This window comes from Micromys minutus (genome assembly GCF_963924665.1).
Source record: "Micromys minutus genome assembly, chromosome: X".
NCBI lineage: Eukaryota > Metazoa > Chordata > Mammalia > Rodentia > Muridae > Micromys > Micromys minutus.
The window spans coordinates 113089076-113098103 of NC_137970.1; the positions used below are offsets into that span (position 1 = coordinate 113089076).

The window sequence follows — 9028 nt, forward strand, 5'->3', positions numbered from 1 at the left end:
ACACTGTATTCTGGACAAGGCAAGGATATGACACCCATAAATTCACAGTGAATGTGGTTTCCTACACAAGATCAAGCTAGTCAAAATTCTAGCATAGATGGAGCATCCCATTCATTTGGGAAGTGGCCCCTAGTACATCGCCTATGCTCCCGTGGATGACTCTATACTCAGCTATGTATGACTGGTACCAAAGGACTTTATGGGTTATGAGAAGAGGACATAAAATTTGGGAGGCTCTATGGTATGGGGGGATCTGAGAGGAGTTGGAGGGCTTTAAGTAAACATGATGAAGACGTGTGAACACATATAAAATTCCCCAAGTAATCAAATATAAAATATTTTTAAAGCAAAAGAGTGTTCTCTGAAACTCTGCCCTCCTAATATTGTTTGGGAAGTGTTTTAGTTCTCTAGTTAAGTGGGGGGGGGGGAGAAACCACTCCAATACTCAGTAGTTTCCAACCACCATCACTGGATTTATTTGAGGCTCTTCACTAGAGCTGGGTTCATCTGGGTGGGTCGTCTTCTCCGTGCAGCTGCACAATGGAAGTTGGAACAGGTAGCACCAGGTGTGACTTAAATGTTGGCACAACTGGAGTCTCTGTTTCTCAGGTAGCCTCAGATGTTCTCCTCATCTCTGCAGATTCCCTTTGTCCTGAAATGAGTCCCATATGAAGGCTTGAAAAATCTCAGTAGCACTAAAACAGAAATCCCGGCTATTGTCTGAACCCATCACAAAGGTGCCTTTATATTCTATGCCCCCTCCCCTACATCTCAAACAGAGGTAACTCTTCTATTATTGCCCCACTCACTCTAAACAGAGGTGCCCTACTTTTATAGTTCCCTCCAACCAAGCCCACACCCAAAACAGGAGTGCCCCTCTATTGTAGTTCCCTGACACCCAACAGAGGTGCCTTTCAATTCTAGCCCCACCCGCTGCCACACAGGTTTCTTCTATTTGCATTTCCCTGACCCCAAACAGAGGTGCCCTTCTTTTCTAGTCTCCCCACTGCAAACAGAAGTGCCCTTCTATTCTAGTCCCCAGTCCAAAGCAGATGTGGCCTTCTTTTATAGCCTCCCCAGTCGAAAACAGAGGTGTTCTTCTACTGCACACCCCTGGGTCACTGAAGACTGTACTTAGCAGAGGTTTCAGACAACACACACAGGCCACACTGCTCCAGAAGCTCTCATCTCTCCACACCAAGGCTCATTTATAAACCTCGTTCAGTCTCACACACATGTATCATACGACTACTGGGTATGAGGCACTATGCTGCTTTCCTGGAGCTTCTGAATAAATCACAAATATTTGGGTCCTTGAAGAGTTAACAGTGCATCTACCAAGGGAGTTAGAATCTATGTTTCTAGATATTAAACGAATGAGTTCAGGGTGATATCAAGGCTTGGTGCTTGCCGAAGAGTTATTTGGCCTAACAGATACTTGGTCAGAAAGAGGTGTCTGGTTACTTCCAATTCTTAAATATATATATATGAATTGGAAGTCATTACCACTATGTGGTTTTATGTTGTGATAGTTAATGTTGCCAACTTGATAGTATTTAGTATCACCATGGAAATAAACCTCTAAGCATGTTTGTGAGAGAATTTTATATTAGGTTAGTTGAGGACAAAAGAGTCACCCAATGTAAGTAGTCCCATCCAATCAACTAAGGATTAGGATGGAATAAAAAAAAAAAAGAAAGAAAGAAAGAAAGAAAGAAAGAAAGAAAGAAGATGAGCTACAGAGTAGCACTCATATCCCCCCAAACTGCAAATGAAATGGGGGGATATGTCTCATGCACCTTCCTCTTGACTTCCCCACCATGATGGACTTTACCTTGGCACTGCAAAGCCTAAACTAAATTGTCCCTTTCTTAAACTGCTTTCTTGGGCATCTTGTCATAGCAGCATGAAAAGTAACTAAGAAACATGTAGATACATTTTTGATATTTATACCTAAGTAGTTATAGATTTAGTGTTTATATCTATGTATAAGACCTTTGTCCCATAAAACCGACAACCACTTGCTCTCCTGTTCATAATAATCACCAAAACCACATTCACTTATTTTTTGAGTAAGGACTCTTTAATGGATACTAGATTTTGCAAACACACTGGAGAATCTTGCCATGTTGCCTATATCAGATTTAATTCTGCACACTTCTTTGTAGCTGGACCTGTAGAGGCAGAACCTTTCAGCTCATTCTTTTCTTCACTGTGATGCTTGCATTGTCTTCAAAACAAAGACCCTCTTCAAGATGACTCTCTGTTGTGTGTTTGTTTTGTTGTTGTTGTTGTTGTTGTTGTTTTCTTACCTTTCTTGATTTTCTTCACTGTGGCCATCACCAGGTCACCCACACCAGGAGCAGGAACTTTGTTTAGTTGTCCCTTGACTCCCTTCAGAGACGTGATACACAAACTTTTTTGTTTCTATATTTGTCAGCATAGTTGATCACAGACTCCTAGGGAAATCTGGAATTTTACTCATGAACATGTGCTGAGTCCTTGCTTTAGTACCCTAAAAGTAAAGACATTCCCCCTTTTGATTTTTGATAGCCCTTGGATTGAACCCAGGGCCTTGAACATGTGACGCAAGCACTATATCACTGTGCTAATTCATTTCCCATATTCCTTTTTAATTCGACTACCCTGTAATTGTTGAATGTCAAGGAATGCTACACACAGGACACATATACATATTATACTAACCTTTTTAAAGATTTACTTATTATATATATATAATATATATAATATTATATGTACACTGTAGGTGTCTTCAGACACACCAGAAGAGGGCATCAGATCTCATTACAGATGGTTGTGAACCACCATGTGGTTGCTGAGATTTGAACTCAGGACCTCTGGAAGAGCAGTCCGTGCTCTTAAGCACTGAGCCATCTCCCCAGCCCTATACTACTTTTTAAAAGTAATGTCCAGGAAAGCCAGATGTGGTAGCTCACACCTGTATTCTTAGTATTCAGGAGGCTAAGGCAGGAGAATTTCTATGAGATAATATTAAAAAAAAAAACTATTTTTTTTGTAATCCCAGCCACTGCTCAGAACAATATTTATTCTTCTCTGTATGGCCACTATTGAATTAACTTTCTACTCAAAATAAATAGTTCCATGAGGGGCAGAGCATGGAGCTGAGTGGTGGATCATTGGCCTCACATGTGCAAGACGTATTCATTCCCCGAAAACACAAACACACACGCACTCACACACACACACACACACAAACACGCCTGCTAAATTCTTATATAGAAGATCTCCCAAAATAACACAGAAACTGTCATGAAGTATCTCTATGAACTACACCAGGTTTTCTCCTGGGACCTAAAGTGACTTCTGTCATTTCAGTAAGACCTGACTATTTACTTAATCATGACACAGGGGAATCATGCTCGACCACTGAGCTCCAAGCATAACCCCTAAGGCTTCAGATGAAATGAAATCTTACTAAACTTTCTATGATAAAACTAGAGCCAGACTGTTATTATCTCTCACATAAACAGGAGTTGGAATACACCTATGTTTTTTTTTTTCAGAGATGTGATTTTTGTAATGGCCTATATGGCTGTCTGACATCATTATGTCCCTTTGTCTGGTTTTAATCTGTAGTTTGGACACTGGATAGTCTTAAGCTATTTTCTGTCTTTAAAGTGACACGAGCTTGGTTAATGGACAGAAGAAGACGAACCCCTGAGGCTCCTTAACTAAAAGCATTACTTATAGGGGAAATCAGTCTTCTATTTGGGTTGGAGAAAATCAGCTGAAGAGGGGTGCTGAGAAGCCAGGAAATGGAAAGGAAGCTGAAGAAAGGAAAATGGGGAACGAATGAGTCAAAGCCATCTCCATAGTCTGCCATTCTTCTTCACAATGGGATCCTTTCTTTTCTCCAAGCTCCTTCTCTCATACACCCAGCCTGAGAGCCTAAAATTGCAGGCAGAAGAGTAGTGGTACCATTAACCACTAAAGGAGAAAAAACTGCCCAGATTAGCCAGGCACTATGTCTGTCAGCATAAAACTTGGAAAATAAGGGCATGCATGGCACCAAAAAAAAAAAAAAAAAAAAAAAAAGCTTTACTTAGAAAGTATTGAAAAGGGAGGAGGGCCAATTTTAAACTTAATGTGTAAGTGTGTTTTAGTCACTCCATTTCCCTGTCTTGTCTTTACACATGGATTCATGCTATACTATTACAGTTCTTGAATGAGACTCATAAAAATGTAGTCAATCTTAACTCTTGTGAATAGTGTCCTGTTGTTTAATTCTACCAGATCTAGGGTTTGTTGATTGCCTGTCATGTTTTGATATAGGGATCAGGAATTGATCAATAGCTGGCAAAATTTAATAAAGGGGACTCATTTCGATCTTCACTGATGGAGACTCTGCAGAACATTGCAAAATGGACACTGTTAGGCAAGCCCTACAGTCTGCCCATAGGAAATCACCAAGTTCCTTATGAAACGATTTTCCTAAAATGGCTTGAGGAGAGACCAAAGTGGGCTATGGCTCCTTGTAAACACCATGTCTTATGATTGCATGGGAACCATCTGCTCCGTTAAAACCCTGAGAGTCTCGTAGTATAAATAGAGGTGGCATGCAACACTATCGCATGTGCCTTCGCAGCATTGCTTTCCACTTGGGCATTCCTTGGCATATTAAAGCCATAGAAAAAGAATGAGCAGTTTAATCTATTACAACGTTATGTTTATGAAGTGTAAATGTGAAAAAAAAATCTGTTTACTCAGTGTCATTATGTACTCGCTTCCTAGGTGTGAGAAAGATTAATAGTGGCTTTATCAAAGAGAGACCTGGAGCTGCACTGTGGTATATAACATAAAGGCCAAAGGAAGAAGCAGAGAGGTGGGGGGAAGAGAATAGTAATCAAAGAACTCTTTGAACTTTTGAAACTCAGAAAACTCCTTTAAAGTTAGGAAGTTATCAGAATATTTGAAAATGTCACAGATTCTAATTTGAGGAATTCCAGTAGCTTTTATTAAAACTGAGACAACTCTACACACAAAAATTTATTTCTCTACATTGTTGCTAGGTAAATAACGTGCTTTTATATTTGTTCAGCAAATACTAATTTGAACACTCACATTGTGGAGAGAACTCATGAATTCTGCTACATGTACAATATGCTATTTTAAACCATGCTGCCTCATGATATTCTCCATGAACTCAGTCTGTTTCTATTAAACAGTAAGATTCCAGGATTTTAGTCTTGATCCTTCACTTCTAGGTCTACTAGATTCAAGAACTAGTCATGGTATGGCAGCTTATCCAGGCAGCAGCAGGCAGGTAAAATACCTGTGAGTTTGAGGCCACCCTCGTCAACATAGTACATTCTAAGCCATCCTTACCCTGTCTTATAAAAATGAAAAAAAGAAAGAATGAAGGGAAGGAATGGGAGGAAGGAAGGAGGAAGGAAGAAAGGAAGGAAGGAAGGAAGGAAGGAAGGAAGGAAGGAAGGAGGATTGAAGGGGAAAAAAGGAAACAGCTCATAATGAGAACTACACTCAAAACAGAACCAATCCTTCCATGTTGGGTCAGTTAGCAATTTATTGTTGTTATATGAATCAGGGTATTATGTAACACAGGCCAGATTCAAAGTCATGATCTTCTTGCCTCCATGTACCAAATGCTTGGACTGCATGCATGTGACATCCAGCTTCAACTGTCTGATAGTGGTACAGAAACATGCAGGTAGATCAATGAAACAGAATTGAAGACCCAGAAATGAACCCTCACACCTATGGTCACTTAATCTCTGACAAAGGAGCTAAAAATTCAATGGAAAAAGGACAGCCTCTTCAACAAAATGGTGCTGGTGCAACTGGCAGTCAGCATGCAGAAAATTACAAATCAATTCTTTCTTATCTCCTTGTACAAATCTCAAGTCCAAGTGGATCAAAGACTTCCACATAAAACTAAGTACACTGAAGCTATTAGAAAAGAAAGTGGGGAAGAGCTTAGAACACATAGGCACAGGGGAAATTTTCCTGAACAGAACACCAATGGCTTATGCTCTAAGATCAAGAATCGACAAATGGGACCTTATGAAGTTACAAATTTTCGTTTAGGCTAAAGACACTGTCAAGAAGACAAAAAGGCATCCAACAGACTAAGAAAGGATCTTTACCAATCCTACATCTGATACAGGGCTAATATCCAATATATAAAAAGAACTCAGGAAATTAGACTCCAGAGAATCAAACAATCCTATTAAAAAATTAGGTACAGAGATAAACAAAGAATTCTCAACTGAGGAATATCAAATGACTGAGAAGCACCTAAAGAAATGCTCAACATCAGGAAAATTCGAATCAAACAACCCTAAGATTCCGCCTCACACCAGTCAGAATGGCTAAGATTAAAAACTCAGGTAACAGCAGATGCTGGCTTGGATGTGGAAAAAGAGAAACACTCCTCCACTGTTGGTGGGGTTGTAAGCTGGTGCAACCACTCTGGAAATCAATCTGGCGGTTCCTCAGAAAATTGCAAATAGTACTACCTGAAGACCCAGTTATTCCACTTCTGGGCATATACCCCAGAGATGCTCCAATATATAACAAGTACATATGCTCCACCATGTTTATAGCAGCCTTATTTATAATAGCCACAAGCTGGAAAGAACCCAGATGTCCTTCAACAGAGGAATGGATACAGAAATTGTGGTACATTTACACAATGGAGTACTACTCAGGTATTCAAAACAATTACTTTATGAAGTTCCTAGGCAAATGGATGGAACTAGAAACTATCATCCTGAGTGAGGTAACTCAGTCACAAAATAACATACATGGTATGCACTCACTGATAAGCAGATACTAGCCCCAGAAAACTCTGAATATTCAAGAAACAACTCACAGACCTTATGAAGCTCGAAAAGAAGGAAGGTCAAAATGGGGATGCCTCAGTCCTTCTTCAAAGGGAGAACAAAACACTCATGGGAGGGAATACAAGGTCAAATAGAGGAACAGGGATTGAAGAAAAGATCATCCAGCGACTGCCTCACCTTGGGATCCACCCCATATGCAGCCACCAAACCCAAGCACTATTGCTGATGCCAAGAAGTACTTACTGGCAGGAACCAGAAATGAATGTCTCCTCAAGGGCTCTGCCAGAGTCATATAGATACAGCTGAACATGCTTGCAGCTAACCATCAGACTAAACATGGAGACCCCAATGAAGGTACTAAAGAAAGAACTGAAGGAGTCGAAAGGGTTTGCAACCCCATGGGAAGAACATTATTAACCAACCAAACCTTCCAGAACTCCTAGGAAATAAAACACCAACCATTGAGCACACTTTGAGAGACCTATTGATCTAGTTGCATATGTAGCTGAAGATAGCCGTGTCTGGCATCAATGTGAGAAGAGACCTTTGGTCCAGGGAGGCCATGTTTTTCCAATGTAGGGGAATGTCAAGGCAGTGGGGTGGAGAGGGTGATTGGGAGGAAGTGCACCTTCGTGAAGACAAGTAGAGGGTAAGAGAGGATGGAGGAAGGAGATTACATTTCAAATGTAAATACAGAGAATATCAAATAAAAAATTAATTCAAAAAAGTTTCCAGTAAAGAATATAATACTGCGCTTTTTTAAGATGGCCGAGGCTAAGGAGAAATGTGGCTTAGAAACTACTACTGGAAACAGGAGGCCTGCGGCTCCACTTAGGAATTCCTGAAGCAGTGTTTGTGATGTAGATTCTTTCATGCAGCAGCCCGGGAATGAGACTGCAGATACAGTGTTAAAGAAGCTGGATGAACAATATCAGAAGTATAAGTTTATGGAACTCAACCTTGCTCAAAAAAAAAAAAAAAAAAAAAAAAAGGAGAGTCACGCGCCCACGCTTCCCGCTGGTAGGAACAGGCGTGCAACAACTGGATTCTTCTGCGGACAACCTTTATTGTACAGCACTCTGAGCAGGGGACTTCTTGAGCAGGAAACTTCTCTCTGAGCCGGTGACTCCCTACCGGGGTCTACTGTATAGGCGACCTCTCATGTGCAGTTTCCCACGTGCGATCTCTCTGCCCAGTCTCTCTCCACGTGGGATCTCTCCGCAATCTCTCTTATCGGGTCCCTCTCCACGTGGGATCTCTCTGCCATCTCTCCACGTGGGGTCTCCCGCAATCTCTCCACTATCTCCCTCTCCACGTGGGGGAGAAATGCACTGCTATATATGCCTAGGAGACTCGTGTCGCTACCTGATTGGTGCGCCCTCCAGTAACTCAATAATATGCCCCGAGAGGGCTATGATGTATGTGGCACATGCGCATTAAGTCTCTTGGCTGGGCAACAGCTCTGTTTGCTGAGTTCTCGGTGGGAAGCCGGCGCCATGTTTGGGTGTGGCACAAACGGCTCCCTACAAAGGAGGCTGAAAGGTCAGATTCCTGAAATTATTAAACAGACTTCGGAAATTCTGAAATACATGCAGAAGAAAAAAAGAGTCTACCAATTCAATGGAGACCAGATTCTTACTGGCAGATAACCTATACTGCAAAGCTTCAGTTCCTCCTACTGATAAAGTGTGCCTGTGGTTGGGGGCTAATGTAATGCTTGAATATGACATTGATGAAGCTCAGGCATTGTTGAAAAAGAATTTATCAACTGCCACAAAGAATCTTGATTCTCTTGAAGAAGACCTTGACTTTCTTCGAGATCAGTTTACTACTACAGAAGTCAATATGGCCAGGGTTTATAGTGGGGACGTAAAACAAAGAAACAAAGATGATTCTTCCAAGAATAAAGCATAACATTGGCAATTAAAATGTGATTCAGGTTTCCAAACATGTTAAATAAGCCAGTGTTTAAAGATTGATGTAACTTTCACTGATTTTTTTTTCACAGCAAGATTAAAATTTAGAAACACCGTTTTATTTATTTATGAAAACAAATTATTTTCAAATATTTTATGAAATTAACAGTATTTTTTTTCATATTTCCCTAAAAAGTAATCTGTTATAAGACAACTCTTAACTGAAATGGCCGAAAACTGTGAGGAAGCTACAGAAGCTGCTGACCA

At 40.6% G+C, this 9028-nt stretch overlaps 1 pseudogene across 1 annotated transcript; it reads left to right on the forward strand.

Moving 5' to 3' along the window:
* The first annotated feature begins 7609 nt into the window (after positions 1–7609).
* Positions 7610–8759, forward strand: LOC308414431 (prefoldin subunit 3-like; annotated as a pseudogene). Its single transcript has 2 exons — positions 7610–7821; positions 8377–8759. The product of its transcript is annotated as a prefoldin subunit 3-like (transcript).
* Positions 8760–9028: the final 269 nt, after the last annotated feature.